The sequence below is a fragment of the Poecile atricapillus genome, chromosome 19, assembly GCF_030490865.1.
Source record: "Poecile atricapillus isolate bPoeAtr1 chromosome 19, bPoeAtr1.hap1, whole genome shotgun sequence".
NCBI lineage: Eukaryota > Metazoa > Chordata > Aves > Passeriformes > Paridae > Poecile > Poecile atricapillus.
The window spans coordinates 5,130,201-5,152,438 of NC_081267.1; the positions used below are offsets into that span (position 1 = coordinate 5,130,201).

The following is a 22,238-nucleotide window of genomic DNA, read 5'->3' on the forward strand; positions in this document are numbered from 1 at the left end:
TTTATTGAATTTTGTGGGATATTGAGAAAAATTAAAGAATTTTGTGGGATGTTTCTGGAATTTTGTGGATGTTTTAGGAATGTTGTGGAATTTTGTGGAATTTTGTGGGGTGTTTTGAAGAGACGTGAAAAATTTTTCTTGATTTTTCTGGGATTTTGTGGAAATTTGTGGAGATTTTGTGGGATCTTTCTGGAATTTTTTAGGATTTTCTTGGAATGTTGTGAAATTTTCTGGGATTTGTAGGATTTTGAGAAGGCTTGAGTAATTTTTGAAAGATTTTTCTTAGATTGTGTGGAAATTTGTTGGGATTTTGTGGGATGTTTCTGGAATTTGGTAGGGTTTTTAGAAGATTCAGGGAATTTTGTTGGATTTTTTCACTATTTTGTGATGCTTTTCAAGAATTTTGTGGGATTTTTCTGTAATTTTGTGAGATATTTGGGACACTTGAAGAATTTTGAGGGATTTTTCTTAGATTTTGTAGAAATTTGTGGGGATTTTGTGGGATGTTTCTGAAATTTGGTAGAATTTTGAGAAGATTTTGGGAATTTGTTGGGGTGTTTCTGGAATCTCATGGGATTTTTGTGGAATTATGTGGGATGTTTCTTGAATTTTGTGGGATTTTGTGGAAATTTTCTTGGACATTTCTAGAATTTTGTGGGATTTTTCTGGAACTCTGTGGCATTTTGAGAAAATCTAAATAATTTGGTGGGATTTTTCTAGAATTTTGTCGGATTTTTTTTGAATGTTGTGGAATTTTTCTGGGATTTTGTGGGATTCTGAGCAGACTTGAGTATTTTTGAAAGATTTTTCTTAGATTGTGTGGACATTTGTAGAGATTTTTTGGGATGTTTCTGGAATTTGATGTGGTTTTGAGAAGAGTTGGGGAATTTTGCGGTATTTTTTAATGAATTTTGTGGATTTTTGTGGAATTTTGTGGGATATTGTGGAGACTTGAAAAATTTAGAGATTTTTCCTAGATTGTGTGCAAATTGGAGGAGATTTTGTAGAATGTTTCTGGAGCTTTGTAGGGTTTTGAAAAGATGTAGGGAATTTTGTAAGATGTTTGTGGAACTTTGTGGTATTTTTCTGGAATGTTGTTGAATTTTTGTGGAATTTTGTGGGCTGTTTCTGGAATTTCGTGGGATTTTTGTGAAATTTTAAGGGATTTTTCTGGAATTCTGTGCAATTCTTCTGGAATGTTGTGGAATTTTCTGGATTTTGGTGAGATTTTGAGGAGACTTGAAGAATTTTGAGGAGTTTTACTTAGATTGTGTCGTAATTTGTAAAGATTTTGTGGGAAGTTTCTGGAATTTGGTAGGGTTTTGAATAGATTTAGGGAGTTAGTTGGGATGTTTGTGGAATTTTGTGGTATTTTTCTGGAATTTTGTTGAATTTTTGTGGAAATTTGTGGGATGATTCTGGAATTTTGAAGGAGTTTGAGGAGACATGAAGAATTTGGAGGTATTTTTCTTAGATTGTGTGGTAATTTGTAAAGGTTTTGTGGGATGTTTCTGGAATTTGGTAGGGTTTTGAGAAGATTTCTGCAATTTTCTGGGATGTTTGTGGAATTTTGTGGGACGTTTGTGGAATTTTGTGGGATATTGAAAAGACTTGAAGGATTTTGAGGTATTTTTCTTAGATGCTGTAGTAATTTGAAAGGATTTTGTGGGATGTCTCTGGAATTTGGTGGAGTTTTGTGGAATTTTAAGGGATTTTTCTGGAATTTTGTGGGATGTTTTTTGGAAATATTGAGGGATTTGGAGGAGACTTGAAGAATTTGGAGGTATTTTTCTTAGATTGTGTGGCAATTTGTAAAGGTTTTGTGGGATGTTTCTGGAATTTGTTGGGGTTTTGAGAAGATTTCTGCAATTTTCTGGGATGTTTGTGGAATTTTGTAGACTTTTGTGGAATTTTGAGGGATTTTTGTGCAATTTTGTGCAATTTTTTTTTGAATGTTGTGGAATTTTCTGGAATTTGGTGAGATTTTGAGGAGACTTGATGAATTTTGAGGAGTTCTTCCTAGATTTTGTGGTAATTTGTAAAGATTTTGTGGGATGTTTCTGGAATTTGGTAGGGTTTTGAGAAGATTTAGAGGATTTGTTGGGATGTTTGTGGAACTTTGTGGGATTTTTCTGGAATTTTGTGGGATGTTTTTTGGAAATATTGAGGGATTTGGAGGAGACTTGAAGAATTTTGAGGTATTTTTCTGAGATTGTGTGCCAATTGGAGGAGATTTTGTGGGATATTTCCGGAATTTTGAAGCACTTTGAGGAGACATGAAGAATTTGGAGGGATTTTTCTTAGATTGTGTGGAAATTTGTAAAGATTTTGTGGGATGTTTTTGGAATTTGGTGGGGTTTTGAGAAGATTTCTGCAATTTTGTGGGATGTTTGTGGCATTTTATGGGCTGTTTCTGGAATTTTGTGGGATTTTGACGAGACTTGAAGAATTTTGAAAAATTTTTCTTAAATTTTGTGGAAATTGGAGGGGATTTTTGTGGGATGTTTCTGGAATTTGGTGGGGTTTTGAGAAGATTTAGGGAATTTTGAGGGGTTTTTGATTGAGTTTTGTGGAGTTTTGTGGAATTTTGTGGGATAATGAGGAGACTTGAAGAATTTTGAGGTATTCTTCTTAGATTGTGTGGTAATTTGTAAAGATTGTGTGGGATGTTTCTGGAATTTGGTAGGGTTTTGAGAAGATTTAGAGGATTTGGTGGGATGTGTGTGGAATTTTGTGGGACGTTTGTAGAATTTTATGGGATATGGATGAAACTTGAAGAATTTTGAGGTATTTTTCCTAGATTTTGTGGCAATTTGTAAAGATTTTGTGGGATGTTTCTGGAATTTGGTGGGGTTTTTGGGAAGATTTCTGTAATTTTGTGTGATGTTTCTAAGACTTTGTGGGCTGGCTTTGGAATTTTGTGGGATTTTTGTGGAATTTTGAGGGATTTTTCTGGAATTTTATTCAATTTTTTTGGAATGTTGTGGACTTTTCTGGAATATGGTAAGATTTTGAGGAGACTTGAAGAATTTTGATGTATTTTACTCAGATAGTGTGGCAATTTGTAAAGATTTTGTGGGATGTTTCTGGAATTTGGTAGGGATTTGAAAAGATTTAGGGGATTTTGAGGGTTTTTTCCTGAATGTTGTGGATTTTTGTGGAATTTTCTGGGATTTTGAGGAGACTTGAAGATTTTGGAGGTATTTTTCTTAGATTGTGTGGAAATTTGTAAAGATTTTGTAGGATGTTTCTGGAATTTGGTAGGGTTTTGAGAAGATTTAGGAAGTTTGTTGCGATGTTTGTGGAATTTTGTGGATTTTTGTGGAATTTTCTGGGATATTGAGGAGAGTTGAAGAATTTTGAGGTATTTTTCCTAGATTGTGTGGAAATATATAAAGATTTTGTGGGATGTTGATGGAATTTGGTGGGGTTTTGAGAAGATTTGGGGAATTGTGTGGGATGTTTGTGGAATTTTGAGGGATTTTTCTGGAATTTTGTGGAGTATGGATGACACTTGAAGAATTTTGAGGGATTTTTCCTAGATTGCGTGGAAATTTGTAAAGATTTTGTGGGATGTTTCTGGAATTTGGTGGGGTTTTGAGAAGATTTAGGGAATTGGGTGGGATGTTTGTGGAACTCAGTGGGAGTTTTGTGAAATTTTGTGGGATGTTTCCGGAATTTTGAAAGACTTTGAGGAGACATGAAGAATTTTGAGGGATTTTTCTTAGATTGCGTGGTAATTTGTAAAGATTTTGTGGGATGTTTCTTGAATTTGTCAGGGTTTTAGTAAGATTTAGAGGATTTGCTGGGATGTTTGTGGAATTTTGTGAGATGTTTGTGGAATTTTGTGGGATATGGATGAAACTTGAAGAATTTTGAGGGATTTTTTTTTTTTAGTTTGTGTGGAAATTTCTAAAGATTTTGAGGGATTTTTCTGGAATTTGGTTGGCTGTTTCTGGAATTTCGTGGGATTTTTGTGGAACTTTGAGGGATTTTTCTGGAATTTTGTGCAATTTTTTTTGAATGTTGTGGAATTTTCTGGAATTTTCTGGGATATTGAGGAGACTTGAAGAATTTTAATGGATTTTTCCTAGATTGTGTGGCAATTTGTAAAGATTTTGTGGGATGTTTCTGGAATTTGCTGGGGTTTTGAGAAGATTTCTGCAATTTTCTGGGATGTTTGCGGAATTTTGTAGACTTTTGTGGAATTTTGAGGGATTTTTGTGCAATTTTGTGCAATTTTTTTGGAATGTGGTGGAATTTTCTGAAATTTGGTGGGATTTTGAGGAGACTTCAAGAATTTTGAGGAGTTTTTTTTAGATTGTGTGGTAATTTGTAAAGATTTTGTGGCATGTTTCTGGAATTTGGTAGGGTTTTGAGAAGATTTAGAGGATTTGTTGGGATGTTTGTGGAACTTTGTGGGATTTTTCTGGAATTTTGTGGGATTTTTTTTGGAATATTGAGGGATTTGGAGGAGACATGAAGAATTTTGAGGGATTTTTCTTAGATTGTGTGGAAATTTGTAAAGATTTTGTGGGATGTTTTTGGAATTTGGTGGGGTTTTGAGAAGATTTCTGCAATTTTGTGGGATGTTTGTGGCATTTTATGGGCTGTTTCTGGAATTTTGTGGGATTTTGACGAGACTTGAAGAATTTTGAAAAGTTTTTCTTAAATTTTGTGGAAATTGGAAGGGATTTTTGTGGGATGTTTCTGGAATTTGGTGGGGTTTTGAGAAGATGTAGGGAATTTTGAGGGATTTTTTTCTTGAATTTTGTGGATTTTTATGGAATTTTCTGGGATATTGAGGAGAGTTGAAGAATTTTGAGGGATTTTTCCTAGATTGTGTGGAAATTAAAGGAGATTTTGTGGGAAATTTCTGGAATTTGGTGGGGTTTTGAGAAGATTTAGAGTATTTGGTGGGATGATTGTGGAATTTTGTGGTATTTTTCTGGAATTTTGTGGGATATGGATGAAACTTGAAGAATTTTGAGGTATTGTTCCTAAATTGTGTGGAAATATATAAAGATTTTGTGGGATGTTGGTGGAATTTGGTGGGGTTTTGAGAAGATTTCTGATATTTTGTGGGATGCTTCTGGTATTTTGTGGACCGTTTCTGGAATTTTGTGGGATTTTTGTGGAATTTTGAGGGATTTTTCTAGAATTTTGTGCAATTTTTTTGGAATGTTGTGGAATTTTCTGGGATTTGGTGAGATTTTTAGGAGACTTGGAGAATTTTGAGTAGTTTTTCCTAGATTGTGTGGAAATTTTTCAAGATTTTGTGGAATGTTTCAGGAATTTGGTAGGGTTTTGAGATGATTTAGAGGATTTGTTGGTTTATTTGTGGAATATTGTGGATTTTTCTGGAATTTTGTGGGATGTTATTTGGAATATTGAGGGATTTTGACAAGACTTGAAGAATTTTGAGGTATTTTTCTGAGATTGTCTGCAAATTGGAGAAGATTTTGTGGGATGTTTTTGGAATTTGGTGAGGTTTTGAGAAGATTTAGGGAAATGTGTGGGGTGTTTGTGGAATTTTGTGGATGTTTGTGGAATTTTGAGGGATTTTTCTGGAATTTTGTGCAATTTTTGTGGAAATTTGTGGCATGTTTCTGGAATTTTGAAGGACTTTGTGGAGACATGAAAAATTTTGAGGTATTTTTCTTAGATTGTGTGGTAATTTGTAAAGATTTTATGGGATGTTTCTGGAATTTGGGAGGATTTTGAGAAGATTTAGAGAGTTTGTTGCTATGTTTCTGGAATTTTGTGGGATTTTTCTGGAATTTTGTGGCATGTTTCTGGAATTTTGAGGGATTTTGATGAGACTTGAACAATTTTGAAAGATTTTTTTTTTAATTGTGTGCAAATTGGAGGAGATTTTGTGGGATGTTTCTGGAATTTGGTGGGGTTTTGAGAAGATTTAGGGAATTGTGTGGGATGTTTGTGGAATTTTGAGGGATTTTTCTGGAATTTTGTGGGATATGGATGATATAATGATGGTATTTTTCTTAGATGCTGTAGTAATTTGAAAGGATTTTGTGGGATGTTTCTGGAATTTGGTGGAGTTTTGTGGAACTTTAAGGGATTTTTCTGGAATTCTGTGGGATGTTTTTTGGAAATATTGAGGGATTTGGAGGAGACTTGAAGAATTTTGTGGTATTGTTCCTAAATTGTGTGGAAATATGTAAAGATTTTGTGAGGTTTCTGGAATTTGGTGGGGTTTTGAGAAGATTTCTGCAATTTTGTGGGATGCTTCTGGAATTTTGTGTACTGCTTCTGGAATTTCACGGGGTTTTGAAAATATTTAGGCAATTTTGTGGTATTTTTTTCTGGATTTTTGTGGGATCTTGATTTTTGTGGGATATTGAGGAGATGTTGTGAAATATTTCTGGAATTTTGAGGGCTTTGGAGGAGACAAGAAGAATTTGGTGAGGGATTTTTCTTAGATTTTGTGGAATTCTGTGAAGGTTTTGTGTGATTTCGCTGGAATTTTCTGGAATTTTCAGAAAATGGAAAGAATTTTGTGGGATTTTTCTTGATTTTTGTGGGATGCTGAGGAGATTTTGTGAGATTTTTCTGGAATTTGGTAGGGTTTTGAGAAGATTTCTGCAATTTTGTGGGATTTGTCTAGAATTTTGTAGGATATTGAGAAGATTTTGTGGGAGTTTTCTGGAATTTTGAGGGATTTTTAGGAAACATGAAGAATTATGGGGTATTTTCTTATATTTTGTGGAAATTTGTGGGGATTTTGTGGGATGTTTCTGGAATTTGGTGGGCTTTTGAGAAGATTTAGGGAAATTTTGTGGGACTTTTCTGGAACTTTGTGGGATTTTGTAGAGATTTGATGAATTATGAGGTATTTTTCTTAGATTTTTTTTTAATTTTGTGAACATGTTCTGGGATGTTTCTGGAATTTGGTAGGATTTTGGGAAGATTTTGTGGGATTTTTTTAAATTTTTTGCACTTATGTGGGATTTTTTGGGAATTTTGTGGCATTTTTCTTGATTTTTGTGGGATATTCAGGAGATTTGGTGAGATGTTTCTGAAATTTGGGAGGGTTTTGGGAAGATTTAGGCCTTTTTTTAGTTTCTCTCAATTTCGTGGGATTTTTTTGCAATTTTGTGGGATTTTGCAAAAGTTTAAATATTTTTGTGGGATTTTTTTCTGGAATCTTGAGGGATTTTGAGGAGACTTGGAAAATTTGGTGGGATTTTTCTTAGATTTTGTGGAAATTTGTGGCGATTTGGTGGGATGTTTCTGGAATTTGGTGGGGTTTCCAGAACATTTAGGGAGTTGTGTCAGATTTTACCACAAATTTGTGGGATTTTTCTTTAATTTTGTAGGATATTGAGGAGATTTTGTGGGAGTTTTGTGGAATTTTTTGGCATTTTGAGGAGACATGAAGAATTTTGAGGTATTTTCTTAGATTTTGTGGTATTTTGTGGAGATGTTGTGAGATGTTTCTGGAATTTGGTGGCATTTTGTAAACATTTCTGCAATTTTGTAAGATTTTGTGGAATTTTGTGGTATTTTTCTTAGATTTTTCTAGGATATTCAAGAGATTTTGTGAGATGTTTCTGGAATTTGGTAGGGTTTGGGGAAGATTTAGGGGTATTTTTTAGTTTTTTGCAATTTTGTGGGACTTTTTTGCAATTTTGTGAGATTTTGCAAAAGTTTCAATAATTTTGTGGGATTTTTCTGGAATCTTGAAGGATTTTCTGGAGACTTGAAAAATTTTGTGGGATTTTTCTTAGATTTTTGGAAATTTGTGCGATTTGGTGGGATGTTTCTGGAATTTGGTGGGGTTTTCAGAACATTTAGGGAATTGTGTCAGATTTTTTCTGCAATTTGGTGGGTTTTTTCTTTAATTTTGTAGGATATTGATGAGATTTTGTGGGAGTTTTGTGGAATTTTGAGGGAATTTGAGGAGACGTGAAGAATTTTGAGGTATTTTGTTTGATTTTGTGGAAATTCGTGGGGATTTTGTGGGATGTTTCTTGAATTTGGTGGGTATTTGTGAAGATTTCTGCAATTTTGTGGGATTTTGTGGAATTTTGTGGGATTTTTCTTGATTTTTCTAGGATATTCAAGAGATTTTGTCAGATGTTTCTGGGATTTGGTAGGGTTTTGGGAAGATTAAGGGGTTTTTGTGTTTTGTTTTTTCAATTTTTTGCGATTTTTTTTGAGTTTTGTGGGATTTTGCAAAAGTTTAAATAATTTTGTGTGATTTTTGTGGAATTTTGTGGTATTTTGTGTAGACTTGAAGAATTTTGTGGGATTTTTCTTAGATTTTTGGAAATTTGTGCGATTTGCTGGGATGTTTCTGGAATTAGATAGGGTTTTTTCTTGATTTTTGTAGGATATTGAGGAGATTTTGTGAGATGTTTCTGGAATTTGGTAGGGTTTTGAGGAGATTACTGCAATGTTGTGGTATTTTTCTGGAATTTTGTGGTATCTTTCTTAAATTATGTGGGATTTTGTGGAAACTTAGAGAAGTTTGTTGGATTTTTCTTAGATTTTGTGGAAATTTGTGGAGATTTTGTGGGATGTCGTAGAAATCTGATAGGGTTTTCTTGCCGCGGCGGCGGAAAGCCCGGAGCACCGCGACTTCTCCAGAAGCAGCCTTGAGAAAGGCTGGCCCGAAGTGCATGTGAGCAGCTTCGAGCAGTCGAGTGATTCCAGCTCAGCTCAGTAATAGTATAGTGATTTCAGCTCAGCTCAGTAATAGTATAGTGATTTCAGCTCAGCTCAGTAATAGTATAGTGATTTCAGCTCAGCTCAGTAATAGTATAGTGATTTCAGCTCAGCTCAGTAATAGTATAGTGATTTCAGCTCAGCTCAGTAATAGTATAGTGATTCCAGCTCAGCTCAGTAATAGTATAGTGATTTCAGCTCAGCTCAGTAATAGTATAGTGATTTCAGCTCAGCTCAGTAATAGTATAGTGATTTCAGCTCAGCTCAGTAATAGTATAGTGATTCCAGCTCAGCTCAGTAATAGTATAGTGATTCCAGCTCAGCTCAGTAATAGTATAGTGATTTCAGCTCAGCTCAGCTCAGCTCAGCTCAGCTCGGCAGCGGCGGCGGCAGGCAACACAGGAAGCAGGGACGAGACAGCTGGTCCAGCGTTCCACCGAGGCACAAGCCTTTATTCAGGCAAAGCTTCGGCAAAGGGTGCCGGTAACAGCGAATCTCCCGAACAGAGGAAAACCCGGGATATTTATGGGGAAGGAGAGGGGCGGGGGGAAGCCCGAGATACCTGTATCGGGGTGGGACAGCAGGGGAGAACACCAATGAAACACAACAGTTTAACATAACTAACTCAAAGACCCCTGGGAGCGACATCGTGTCGCTCTTAGAGAGAAGTATCTCCTCTCCAGGGGAGGGCCAGTATCTCGAGCCCAGCGGGCTCCTCCGTACCCACACTTCCCCATATTAACATAGAGTGTTGCATTTTAAACTCTAAAAAGCTTTACAAGTTCTTTCCTTGCTTCTTGACCTTTGGACTTTCTATCAGCAGAAGGACATTGTTTTACCAATCAGGGATTCTCCTTTAGCTGGCTAGGCTATTGTTCTTTGGTCATATAGTAACTAGTACCCAGTATCTTATGACTCAAAGCAAGCTTTAATTTCTATTTCAATTCTAGGCTTCATACCTTCAGAATCTGTTGTTAAACAATCATATTCGCAAGGTTTCCCTGTTTCATCTTCCCCAACATAAACTGTCACTTTTAATATAAATTAGAAGCTAATTTGAATATTTCTAAGTGTAATTCCTCTGTTAAATCAAAAAGTCATAGGTTAAAAATTAGATTCAATACTGTATAACTGCTGTTCTTTTGCTAAACTGTGAAGTGGAAGGTATCAATTAATGGTTAAGGTATAAGTGAAGTCCTGTTAAGTTTGACCTCTGTTAAGTTCTTAGGCCATATTCCTTTTATCCTTGACCTCACTGTCCTTTTGTCACAGACACACACACATACGGACAGTTCTGGGTTCATTTCTGGTTGGATTTGGATTGCCTGGATTTTGTTTGGTTTTGTTGTTGCTTTGTTTCCTTGCTATGCCTGAAGTGTCCAGTCAGGAGCAGAGTGACTCTTGCCAAGGAACTTTGTGCTGCTGGTGCTTAATATTAAATCTGGTTTTTGCTGCTCCCTTGCTGGGGATTTTTTAAGCGCTCTCAAGCCCTCGTTGGTGACAGGGTGAAGGAGCCCTGGCCCAGGCTCTGGCCCTGGGGGATATGGGGATGCTGCCAGGGGTTCCCTGTCCCCCTGTCCCATGCCCCACAGACCTTGGGATGTCCCACAGCCATTCTGTGATGTCCCAGCCTGGACTGTGATGTCCCAGCCCCTCTGAGATAACAGAACCTACTCTCTGATGTCACAGCCTTCTCTCTGACATCACACACTCTTCTCTCTGATGTCACACAGCTGCTCTGTGATGTCACAATCTGCTGTCTGATGTCACAGAGCTGCCCTCAGGGATTGTGGTGTCTGCTCTGTGATCTCTCAGCCCACTCAGTAATGTCACAGCCCACCCTGTGGTGGCTCTGTGATGTCATACAGAAACTCTGTGATGTCACAACCCACTCTGTGATGTCATGCATTCAACCTCTGATGTCATAGTCCTCTCTGTGATGTCACAGCCCACTAAGTGATATCACCCAGCCCACACTGTGATGCCACACCCTGCTTTCTGATGTCACACAATCCCCTCTATGATGCCATAGCTGCTCAGTGACCTCACACAACAAACCCTGTGATGTCACAGCCCCATCTGTGACCTCACACAACCCACTCGGAGCTGTCACACAGCCCCTTTCTGACATCACAGCTGCTCTGGGGCTCCAGGACACAGCCACAGAGGTGCTGCTGTGACACAGCCCCCTCTGGCACATCCCACAGCCCCTGCCAGTGCTGAGCCCCTGGGAGCTCTGTCTGGGCCTGCTGGTGTCCCTGAGCTGCCCTGGCAGGGCCCCAGCCCTGCTGGGCTGTGCTCAGGAGCTGCTCCTGGCCAGAGCTGTCTCTCTGCAGCGCTGCCCTTGCCAGGAGCTGCCTCTGGGCCAGGAGCCCGGCCCAGCTCAGCAGCACAGACACAGCACCAGCACTTTCATCACCCTCTTGGGCCTTTGGGGCTCTTGGCATCACACTCAGTCCCTCAGAGTGTGCTCCAGAAACACCTCAAGAGCTCCAAGTCAGATGGAAACACTGAAATTTCTTGTAGTTGAAATGAGAGACACGAGTGGGAAAGCGTCCCCAGGTTCCAGGTAGAGCAGAAGACTGGAGGCCCTGATGCCAGCTGGGGACAAGCAAGGGAAAGGTGTCTGTGGTGCTGAGCAAAGCTGGATGTGTTTCAGGAATGCCAAGGGCCAAGGGCTGAGCCCCAGCCCCTGGCAAGGCAGATGCTGTCCCTCCCTCATTGCTCAGGGCTCTTCCCGGGGCACTGGCATGTGGGGATGTGCAATGCCAAGGGCAGCACCATGGGGCGGCCCCTGCCAGGCTGCTGAGCAGGGACAAGGAGGCAATGAGGCCCCAGGGCTGCCAGGGTCACTTGTCCCCTGCTGGCCTCAGGCCCAGGGCCAGCAGCCATGGCCCAAGGGCTGCACAAGTTGCCTCTGGCAGGGCCTTGCAGCTGCTGCCCATCCCTGTGCCCTCTCCAGCCCAGGCTGCCCTGTGGTGTCCATGCCCTGCACCTCTGTCCCTGCAGGCTGTCGTCATCCCCCGGCTGCCCCACCTCGCTGGCCCCTTCCTTTGCTGACAGCTCTGTGTCCTGCCTGCCTCTCCCTGGCCACACAAAGCCTTGGGCTGCTCCACACTCCTTCTGCATGATGTGTTGCACCACAGCCCTGCGACAAATTCCTTTCACCTGCTGTTCATACTGAGGCTCTCCAGCTGCACTTGCCATCCATTTTTCTTTCTCTGGCTCTTTCCCACTATGTCAGAAGGATCCAGCATCTCTGAAACCACTCTTTAAATATCTCATGGCTCTCCTCCACTGTCCTCAGTCTCCACCCCACAGATTATACAGCTCGTTTGTCCCTATATAGTCATGTGCCCGAGGCCTCCAGACCCCTCTTTGGCAGATCTCTGAGATTTCTGCAAGGTGTTTCCGAATTAAAACCATCTTCTCATAGTGTAAGAACATCACCAGAGGACAGGGCCAACCCGACCTCTCTGTCTCAGCAGCTTTTTTCAGGGAACAATCCTTGGATATATGAAATTTGGGAGGCCAAATTAAAAATGGTCCCTGGACAAGAATACCAGTTCTTTTCCATGGGGAGGAATGAACAGAGCCCCACAGTATCAGGGGCAGTTGTGTCGGGACCACCAGAGGCCCAGTGTATTTGTCCTGGTTTAGGGCAAATTTGGGAGAAAACCTCCAGTGGGGCTCCCCCCGGGAAGCAAACCCACGTAGCCCTTTTTTCCCACCCCCCAACTAGTTCGAGAAGAGATTTCTCTGAGAGAAGTGGAAAAAACCTGTTTATTTCACAGGTACAGCACTACCCAGCACATAAATGAATGATATCAAGTTACAAAACCTCTCGCCGTTCAGAAAAGATGACAAACTTCAGAGGGTCTCTTTCCTGTGGGTGTTTGCTCTGTTATCAGTCCCTGTGGCGCTGGAAAATGCCGCTGCCCAGGCTGGGCTCCCGGTAGTCCACGGGTGCAAGCTCCCGGTGCTCCCCCAAGTCCCCAGTCCAGAGCAGGTTCGATTTGTTTAAGAAAAAGGGAAAGAAAACAGTCCAGGAAGACCTCTCTGCTCTGGCTAGTTGGAAAGCCAAGGCGATCTGTGTCTTGTTGTCTGTCTGTGCTGTAGTCAAAACTCCCAATGCGGGGGGAGCAAGTACAGCCTCTGATAACAGACTCGGTGCTTCTTTTCCACTCACTTTTACTCTCAGATGGAATTTTAAGAATACAAAACCTGTGTCTGGGTTAGGTGGACAAATGGGGATACAATTTAACATCATAATCAACCCAGGACACTTTCTCTCCTGGGGATGTTGTGAGCACGGAGATGGTCACGGCTGATGGGGTCGCTGAGAATCCCTCGGTGTCGGCTGGAGCGTGATTGGGTCGCGAGCTCGCTCAGCAGCACTCACAAGGTCTTATCTGGGGTCGCCAAAATGTTAGCGTTCAGGAACACACATAATCACAGAATGATTATGTAAAGGTGCTTTATTAAGAGCTCTGGGTGTCAGGGGTACACATACCCAAATCTGACCCTTCTTGGTTTTGAGTTGGACATGTTTTTATACTCTATCCTTACATATAACTTACGTATTAATTATTAAACTTACATTGTTCTATTGTAAACATTGTTTTTACCCAAGCATGGATTTCTTGTGATCCCCCCCAGCCCCCTAACATTGTTCCTCATGTTCTTTAAACAATAATTATATCTAATCACATCTAGCAATTGTATTATTTATGCACTACACAGGTGCAGTTTGACATGATCTATAGCAAGCACAAGGCCTAACATTTCCCACGGTCTACTTTTCCCAGGGCTTGCCAAGCCGAACTTTCTTTCTAAGTCCCCGAATTTTCTAAAATTTTATAACCTTTTACTATCAACTCCACAGTCTCCACCCACCCACCGGGAATCGCAGAACTCCAACCAGCCCCGCTCCCCACCGTGGCCTTGTCTGGCCTGGGGGGGGGCGGGGAGGCTGAACCAGAGCCCTGTTACCTCTTCAAAAGCCAGAAACCAAAGAGAAAGAGAAATTCCCGGGCTTAAGTTTTATGGGGTGGTGTTCACAGGTTGATATCACTTTTCAATGGGCAAAACTACTGTCAGTTCTCAGAAATGACCAGGTGTTGGCTAGGAGAAAAAACTCCCATCAGCCTCCAGCAACCTTAACTTCCTTAGCTGTTTCTCATTTTTTCTTAAATGTCAATCTATCACACACCAGCACAAGTGACAGCCCCAGTGTTCTCCTCTCTGTGACACCACAGCAGAGACAGCCCCAGTGTTCCCCTCTCTGTGACACCACAGCAGAGACAGCCCCCGTGTTCCACTCTCTGTGACACCACAACAGTGACAGCCCCCGTGTTCCACTCTCTGTGACACCACAGCAGTGACAGCCCCAGTGTTCCCCTCTCTGTGACACCACAGCAGTGACAGCCCCCGTGTCCCACTCTCTGTGACACCACAGCAGAGACAGCCCCAGTGTTCCCCTCTCTGTGACACCACAGCAGTGACAGCCCCAGTGTTCCCCTCTCTTTGACACCACAGCAGTGACAGCCCAAATTTCCTCCTCTCTCTGACACCTGTTGTGGTTTTAAAGCATTAGTTTAAAAATCGCAGGAAAACTTAGTCATTTTTTCCTGTGAGATGTGGATTATGAGAAGGGCAAAAGAAGCTTAAAACTTAAAAGGAATAGAGTAATTTTATTAACCAAACTACAAGGAACCAGAATAAAGAAAGAAACCAGAATAAAACTTCCAGAAACCCTTTTTCCCCACCACCCTGTGCTTCCTATCTTTGGGAACTGACAACATAGAGGACAAAAAAATACCTGGTGGTTAAAACAGTAGTAACTTTGCTACAGTCTTTTCACCAGTTTTTGTTGAGAAAAAGAAGTTCTCTTTTGTCAATCTATGGATTATTCACATGAAAACCATTTTCTCATGGCTTCCCATTGCTCTGACGCCAGTTGCCCCGAAAACTCTGCCATCAGTCCTTTCCTTCCATTTCACACCACTCAGAGCTGTGTTCGTGGGCCATGATTCAAGGGGTGTCATTTGAAGGATGAGATCTTCAAAGGCAAAAGTTCTCTTCATTTGTCTCTGTGATCATCTCTGGAAACAGAAATTTTTGCTTTGTCTGTTAAGAGCCACAAATCTTCAACAACTCTCACTTCTCCTTTCCTCTTCCAGCATCTCCTAGGATTACAATGACTTCACCCTTTACTCAGCTTCATCAATGAATTACTTTTGCTCACATCTACACTTTGAAATACTCCATCCCCCCAAAATACTGTTTCATGAATTCAAGGAGTTTTTTCAGGACATGATTGTCCCTCTCCATAGCTTGAACAAAAGAAAATTTCAGCTTATTCAGGCATCTCCTTATTCTCTTCCCATCTGAGGTTGAATTCCTTCCCTCGCTTGCTTTGATAGCTGATGCTGTCTCTTTATGTGTTGATCCCTCTGTCTTCCCCTCTCTCTGGAAAAAGGATTAATCTGCAAGTCTCATCTGGCTAGTGAAAGGGTTAAACTCTTGCCCAGGCCTTGATCTCTGCCGAGGCAGCGGCTGGAGCTGCTTCTCATGGAAGATTTTTGGTAGCTGCTCTGGAGGAGTGTGGCCACTGTCTCAGCACGCCGCAGCTCAAGAGCTTTCCCTCCCCTTCCTCAGCAGTCTCTGCTGAAAGCCAGCAGCATCAGAAACTGAAGCCCAGCCAGGAACCAGCCTGGCCTGGCAGCCCCGCTGCACAAGGCTCAGTGAGCCCTGCGAGGGCTTCAGCCCCTCTGGGAAGGGGCTCCATCCCCCACAGTCTCCATCCCACACCAGGAACCGCAGAACTCCGGCCAGCCCCGCTTCCCCCCACAGCCTTGTCTGGCCTGGGGGGGCGGGGGGGAGGTTGAACCAGAGCCCTGTTACCTCTTCAAAAGCCAGAAACCAAAGAGAAAGAGAAATTCCCGGGCTTAAGTTTTATGGGGTGGTGTTCACAGGTTGATATCACTTTTCAATGGGCAAAACTACTGTCAGTTCTCAGAAATGACCAGGTATTGTCCCGGACAAAAAACTCCCATCAGCCTCCAGCAACCTTAACTTCCTTAGCTGTTTCTCTTTTTATCTTAAATGTCAATCTATCACACACCACAGCAGTGACAGCCCCAGTGTTCTCCTCTCTGTGACACCACAGCAGTGACAGCCCCAGTGTTCCCCTCTCTGTGACACCACAGCAGTGACAGCCCAAATCTCCTTCTCTCTGTGACACTACAGCAATCACAGCCCCAGTGTTCCCCAAGTTGTGACACCACAGCAATGAGAGCTCCTAATTTCCTTTTCTCTGTGACACCACAGAAGTGAGAGCCCTAATCTCCTTCTCTCTCTGACAACACAGCAGTCACAGCCCCTTTGTTCCCCTCTCCATGACACCACAGCAGTGACAGCCTCCATTTTCTCCTCTCAGTGACACCTGCTGTGAGCAAAGCAGGGAGCACAGCGCCTGTGGAAAATCAGGCTGCGTATCTTTCTCAGTTTCACCTGAGAAAGTGTCCTGGGAAATCAAAAGGAGGAATTAAAACAATCCTCAGAGATAGAAGACAGCCTTGCAGGTGCTGTTTGTCAGTTTCTTTTTTTCTTGCAAGAGAAGGTCGAGGGGTGGTGCACCCCACTGACCGATGATGGTGATATGTTAGTTTACTAACAAATAAGAGTTTTACCTTTCTGTACTTTCACATATTGGTCTATAAAAGATGATCTGAGGTAATTAAACTCGCTTTCCTTTTCAACTCATAAGAGAGTCTGTGTCATGCTTCTCATCGTTCCCAATAGCACGTCAGGAACCCCCAAAAAATGCATCAAAAATGGAAAACTCCCCTTGAATCCAAGGGATTTGGGGGAATTTTTTTCCCAAAAGCGGCAGGTTTTTTGGGGTGGCGGAGAGGAGAGACCCCCTGCAAATTCCTTGAGATGTCCCCAAGGCACTGTCTGCGGAGGCAGGGAAGGGTGAATAAAAGGGCATTTTATGGAAATTAAAGGAATTTGGGGGGATTTGGCGAATTTTAGGGAATTTTCTGATTTTTAGGGGGGGTCTTGATTTTGCGAGGTCTTGCGTTCCAGGGCCAGGCTGCAGGATCATATCCAGGGAGGCCACAGTTACCAGGAACAGGCATGGGACACCAACGGGATGGGATTCTGCTTAGGAAACCATTTATTCAGCTCAGGAACATACTCAGATCCAGAGACAGCCCCAAACAGAGGAAGGGAGATGGGGTTTGAGAACCAGGGTGGAGTTCAAGGTCAGGGACCACTGGGAACACAGCAAGGGAGAAACCCCAGGGGCCCAAACCCAATCAGAAATCCCTGGGCTGCCTCCCCACGAGGGGCCCAGGGTGGAGTTTCTTCCTGGGCTCTCAGGGCCCAACCTCTGAGGCAGAGGGATGGAATTCCCCCTTGCCCACACCTCTCATTTTAACAATGTTCATTTGAAACTAAATATTTGCCTCCTTGGGCAGGGGCACCTCTGACAAAAACTCACTCAGTAATGGGCTCCCCCTCCCTTCATCATCTCCAAACTTTGGCTGTCTCATTGCAGACTCCACCCCACCTCCCCAGTCCCAACCCCATCCCATCCCATCCCTGCTGGATATCAAGACCCCCTTCCCAAGCCCTATTTCCCCCATTTCACACCTCCCAAACTCCATCCCACCCATCCTGCCCCACCCAGTGCCCATCTCACCCCTCCTGATTTGCATCCCACTTCACCCAATCCCCTTCCACCCCCATTCCACCTGATGCCTTCAGAAGGCTCATCTAGAACAGAGGCTGGACAGAGTTAAGAATAAAGTTTATTAGAAGAATTTAAATACACCATGGGCAGTACAAGAGCCAGGCCAGGGCTACACCCAAGATGGACCAAAAATGGTCATAAAAATGGACAACTGATCACAAAGTCCCACATTTTTAGAAGTTTAGGTTCATCTGCATATTTGGGTTCATTGTCCAGTTACAGCTTCAGATGATGAAGTCCCATCCTTCTTGTTTTCTCTCTTCAGTCCACCCTTGTTTATGCTTTTGGGCTTGAAACTTCTAACAACTGTCCTTGGTATCAAGCTAGAAAAGGAACTGCTTTGTCTACCTACTCTGTGAAGAGAGCTCACTAACAATTAATAGGAAGTTCAAAGCTACAAACCTAGGCAGTGCAGAATGTGAAAGATGTGAAAGCTAAAACTTGAGGCAACACACCCTGAGGAGCTGTGGAATCCAGGAAATCTGGGTGGGAATAAGTATTTTTTAGTGGCATTGAGTGGTTCTTAGGTGACAGATTGAACCCTCTCATCTCTTTGAGTGACAAGAAATGGACAAAATTACAACAGATACGCCTACAATCCCCAAATCCTCTCAATTATCTCCTTGAATCCCAGATTCCCTTGAAGCACTATGAAAAAGTGAGGCTTTAGATGCCTTTGACGAATTTGTAGACTTTTACCCCAATTTTGTCTCTTTTATAGGAATGAAGATGAATCAAGAGATAGAACCAAAACAAAATGACCTCCAGCCCAGTGTGTTCCCAACACAGATCACTGGGAACGTGGGTCATCAGGGCTCTGCCCAACGTGGGTCCTCTGATGGGGGATGGAGCTGGGGTAGCACACGAAACTCTTCCTGCACTTGGGGCGCTCACAGGGCTTCCCTTAGTGGTGCTTTTGTTGGTGTTGGGTCAAGTGAGATTTCTGGGTGAAGTTCTTCCCACACTGGGGACACTCGTAAGGCCTCTCCCCAGTGTGGATGCGCCGGTGGGTGATGAGGGTGGAGTTCTGCTTGAAGCCCTTCAAGCACTCGGGGCAGCGGAAGGGCCTCTCATCCGTGTGAATCCGCTGGTGCTTGAGGAGATGGGAGCTGCTCCGAAACCTCTTCCCACACTCAGGACACTCGTAGGGCATCTCCCCAGTGTGGATCATCTGGTGGCAGATCAGGCGGTTGCTCTGGCTGAAGCTCTTCCCACACTCCAAGCACTTGTAGGGCTTCTCCCCATCCTGAAGCTGCTCATGGACCACCAGCTCAGAGCCCTGGCTGGATCTCTGGCCACCTTCCCGGCACAGGGTGGGTCTTTCCTCCTCAGAGCACCCTGGGATGGGTTTGGAGCCCCTCCTCCTGCGGGATCTCTGGGGATTCTCCTCCCCGTTGTATTCCTGCACTGTGGAGCTATTCAAAGCGGCCTCTTCCACGAGGTTCTGCTGCAGGGATTTGTCCTCCCTGGTCTCCATCCTCAGCTCCTTGTCTGGGGGAGGAAGGACAAGGAGAGGATGGGATTTGCCTCCGTGCCAGAGGGAAGGGGAAGGAGATCCCCCCAGTGCGTCCCCGGCAGGACGGCGTCGGCAGCGGGGTTGTCCTGCAGCCAGGGGCCATGCTGGGCTGGGAGATGGAGCAGGAGAGAGGGGGAAAGGGGCACTGACTTCCTCCTCACCTGCCTGGGTGTCCTGGGGCATCTTCCTCTTCCTTGCAGCCTCCTTCTCCATCTGGCCAAGGTTTGGGAATGAGAAATCCCAAACCTTTTATATTTTGTTTGCGGAAATATACAATGCATGAGCACATTGGGTTAGGGTGTTCCTCCTGACCAAGTTCATCTCTAGAAGTTACCGGGCATCTGGGGCCAATAAAAACCTCCCAAACACCAAAATTCAGCCCTGAAAATGCCTCCCAGGAGTTCCCCATCTCTGTTCTCTCCTCTTTGTGGTTCAGGGATTCCCCCCTGTCCCAGCTGCTGGGGGTCATGCTTGCACTGGGGCTCCTCTGTCTACTCAGTCCCTGCCCACCCCAGGTTGCTGGGAGTGCCAGAAATCCAAAAAGTTCCCCCCATTTCCATCTCCTCATTTAGGGATGATGGGGCTTTTTGGATTCCTATGGTCCCTTGTCCCGTGATTCTCTGCTTTGGGGTGCAGAAGGTCCAAGGAGTCCCCCCTGCCCCTCTCCAGGCTGTTGAGGGTCCCGTGAATTGTGGCGCTCCCCCTCTCTGAGCTCCCCACTTTGGGGTCCTGGGGGACACAGGGCTCTGCTCCTCCAGGCTGCCTCTGCCGGCAGCCACCACCAGGACCCCCCAATGTCCCCCCAAGGGGCATTTTCTGCTCAGCTTTGGAGTTCTTCATTCTCCAAACATTCCCCCAGAAAAACCCAACCCAGGTACCCCCCAGGATATCTGGGTCATGCTCCCCCTCCCTGGTCAGTGCTGGGATGGGGGGTGATGATCCCACGGGTGGGATCCCATGGGTGAGGGGCTGTGAATTCAGGGAGTGCTCGACCTCGTGTTTCCTCCTCCTTTCCATGATCCTCATTTGTCCCTCCTCTTCTTCTTCCTCTGGCTCCTCCTCTTCCTCCTCCCTAACACCAGCTTCTTCTCCTACTTCCATTCCTTCTCTCTCTCCTTCTTCATCCCTCCTCTTCCATCCCTCCTCCTCCTCCCCCAGGAGCAGTGACACCCTCGGTGCCCCGTTCCCAAACCCCTCACAGCCCACGGCAGGAGCGGGGATGGAGCCGGGACAGGTCGGGATGGGCAGCGCGGGGCTCTCCGCTGCTCCCACCCGCTGGGGACGGGGGGAACCCGGCCCGGGGAAAAGGAGAGGGAAACTGGGAAAATTGGGGGCTGCAGATCCAACCTGGGGCTGGCTGGGGACCCTGGCTGGGGACTGCCAGCCCTTGGGGCTCCTCTGGGGAGATGCGGGAGGGGAGAACACAGAGAGGGCTGGGGGATCCCAGGAGTGGCAGCACTGGCAGGGACTGGTTTGTACTGGGATCATCCTGGCAGTGGCTGAGATTGTACTGGGGGTGTAGTGACATCATACTGGGATCATACTGGGAGCAGCTGGGCCCATGCCAGGAGAGACTGCGATCACACTGAGGGAAACTGGGATCATACTGGGATCATACTGGCAGTGAACAGGAGCCTGCAGGGGGCAACTGAGAACAGGTTGAGGGCAAATGGGATATACTGGGAGTTACCAGGATCATGCTGAGGCTGACTAGGAACACCTGTGAGCAACTGGGGTCATGCCAGGAGCAACTGGCAGGAACTGGGAGTTCCTGGGTGCATGCTGGGGGTAACTGGAAGCAACAGGACTTATACTGGGATGAACTGGGATCATGCTGGAGGTGAATACAATCATACTTGCAGGGAGTCCAACTCCACTGAGGCTGACTGGGAGTGGTTGTGAGCAAATGGGATCATGCTGGAAGGAACTGGGAGGGACTGGGAATATGCCCTGCGCTATCCAGAAACCCAGTATCGCCCCCCATGGGTCCCATGTGTCCCCCAGACCCTTCAGGATCCCCGAGTGCCCCCTCAGCGACCGTTCGGGACCCCCCAAAGCATCCCTGGATCCCTGAATGCTCCCGACCCCACAGATTCCCCTTCCAGCCACTCCTGGGAATTCATCTCCCATCATCCCACAACACAGTTCCGCGCCCAAACCTCCTGCCGTGCCCCGCGCCCTAAAGAGCCCGGTTACAGCTCCCCAGGTTCCCCCCAAGTGCTCCCGAGCCGTATACATTCGCCCCCAGGACCTGCAGCCATGGCTCGGATGCAAAAGTTTTCTCCAAGCGCTTCCCCACACCGCCAAACGCGCCTTCCGAGCCACTTCCGGAACTACAGCTCCCATCATGCTCCGCGGCGCCCATAGAGCGCTATTCCAGCCGGGACTCCATCTCCCGTCATGCCCCGCGCCTCACTGGAATCCATTGGAGCTGCGCCTTCAACTCCCGTGATGCTCCGCGGCTCCATTAAACCGTATTATACAGGCGCCTACAACTCCCATCATCCCCTGCGCCCCATAGATTCCCTGTTACAGCCCCCCAAGTGCCCGCCCGGACCCCGAAGGGCCCCCAGATTCCCCTCCCTGACCTCCAAGTGCCCCCCTGGACCCCCAAGTGCTCCCCCGGACCCCGAATTGTCCCACAGAATCCTTAAGTGCCCCTCCAAGTGCCCTCCCAGCTCCCCCAAGTGTTCTCCAGACCCCCAAGTTCTCTCTAAATTCCCTCCCCAGACCTCAAACTGCCCCAAATGTTCCCCAGAAAAGTCTCCATGGACCCCAAAGTGGTCCCTTTTACCCTGTCTGAGAATAATTTAAAATAATTATAAAATAATTATGATCAAAGGACTAAAAATAGGACAAATTAGCATAAAGAGTGAGAAATAGTTGTCAGATAATTAATGAAGGCAATTGTGGTACTTAGAGCCAGAGAACAATAATGTTTTTTGTTCCTGAAAATGTATCAATTCTTTTATATAAATTCAAAAACAAGATTATAAGAATACAGAATAATATTATTATAAAAAGTAATTTTTTTAAAATAAATTATTTAGATTTTAATGATAAACAAAAACTGATAAATGTTCTCAATGCTTTGGGATGTCAGTCCCAAGTGGGCGATGTCAGACATGCTGAGGCTCGGGGTGAGGAGCAGGTTGTCCAAACAGAGGCAGCCCACAAGGGGCTCATTCTTCTCTGTGACCAGACCTCCTCAGGAGACATTCAGCATCAAGATCACTTGGGGAATGCTTCTGTCACCTCTTCTCTCAA

The 22,238-nt window shown here is 44.5% G+C and overlaps 1 pseudogene; it reads right to left on the bottom strand.

The window, feature by feature from the left end:
* LOC131586379 (uncharacterized) overlaps positions 1 to 22,238 on the bottom strand; it is a 712,054-nt pseudogene that overhangs the window by 156,450 nt on the left and 533,366 nt on the right.